The 1436-nt window shown below is 34.3% G+C and overlaps 1 long non-coding RNA gene across 1 annotated transcript; it reads right to left on the bottom strand.

Moving 5' to 3' along the window:
- Positions 1-35: 35 nt before the first annotated feature.
- On the bottom strand, positions 36-415 carry LOC116350200. The gene is made up of 2 exons (XR_004202003.1): positions 282-415; positions 36-170 (listed from the first exon to the last, which is right to left on the bottom strand). It is a non-coding gene; the product is annotated as an uncharacterized LOC116350200 (long non-coding RNA).
- Positions 416-1436: the final 1021 nt, after the last annotated feature.

The raw sequence follows: 1436 nt of genomic DNA, 5'->3' as shown, positions 1-1436 counted from the left end.
CAAACAAATTTCGCAATCCAAAAATGTGTACACACCTGTCGGAGTTTAGATATCGCATCGGTTGAAATAAAATCACCTTTTGACAGTCTTGATACAAAACACATAACTTGATATTGACTTTGGCCCCGCTCCTCTTCACCGAGCACAAGCGCTTTCAAAACTTGAACTTCCTGTTGATTAGAAATATTTTGTGTTCATTATTATGCACTTCACGCTTTTAGCTGGTCAGATTAATGACACATCACTTGTTTAAGCGTTTTCATTAGTTTTTAAGTACTTACATTTCGAAAATCTATCAGTTGTGTTACTAGTGTACCATCAGTGCGCTGGAACTCCAATATGATATAATCATCCAACAAGTTTGATGTTATTGTCTCCTGGATTACTTCTCCTCCCTGTTAATTCCACAAAAAATAAAATGTCTTACATCCGTAAGATGAACTTTTCCGCACTGTGATTCACAACATGCATTTATTACGTATCTTTTGCCGTAAATATGAATTCATGAGAAAACTGAATCTGATGTAAGTTTTGCGATACAAATAATTTTTGTTGGACTTTTCAATGCCTGTATGATATCATAATCATGTGAAAATTTGCAGATGTTATTTTTTTCACAAAAAGCTAACATTCCTAAAGTTTGAAGAAATTTCAATACAATTGAGTGGTATTTTTTGAGCAAAAAATCCAAAATTTTGTTCGGGAGGTATCTCTATTATGCATTGAAATCTCTTCAAACCCTCGGAATGTTATTTTAGAGTGAACAAAATAACCTGTGCAAAGTTTCAGCTCATTACGATATCATACAGGCATGGCTTCCATAAAAAAATCCAATGTTTTTCAAATTTTTGTATGAAAAGTGTGTCGAAATATTATTGTATCGCAAAACTAACGTCATATTCGGTTTTCTCGTACCCAAAAACCCCCAATACTTATTTTTGAGTGTTTAGGAATACAATAAATATCACTTTTGGAAGAAAAATTGAATTTTTCCCATGGATGCCCATGGGCATCACACCAGACATGACACTTTACTCTATCAATCAAATTCGCTCAAAATCTAATAGTTTCTATTCCTCGGCACCCCCAATCATCCTGTGAAGTCAGATTTTGAATTACTTTTCTTGTTTGAAAGTTATCGTGTTAACAAATTTTTGCGTACAGGATACAGGGTACAGGGTACGCACATACATTCGGTCATCGGAAAAACTCTAGATTCGTGTTCCCTGGCCCCAAAAACACCCAGAAAACACATTTTTGATGGGTGTTAATTTTTCGACCGATTCCAATACTTTACCTTACACACTAGGTGTGTGCGGAAAAGTAAAATGGTGTTAGTGTTTTGTGAAACAAGAACAAGTTTGACAATTTCAGCCGATTTCTGGAAATTTGGTTCCTAAACAAAATACACTTTTGTTTTTTCTTTCTTTTTATAT

The sequence above is a fragment of the Contarinia nasturtii genome, unplaced genomic scaffold (genome assembly GCF_009176525.2).
Source record: "Contarinia nasturtii isolate CC-2019 unplaced genomic scaffold, AAFC_CNas_1.1 Cnas_scaffold_3858, whole genome shotgun sequence".
In the NCBI taxonomy this organism is placed as follows: domain Eukaryota; kingdom Metazoa; phylum Arthropoda; class Insecta; order Diptera; family Cecidomyiidae; genus Contarinia; species Contarinia nasturtii.
This window is presented reverse-complemented; position numbering and strand designations above follow the sequence as displayed.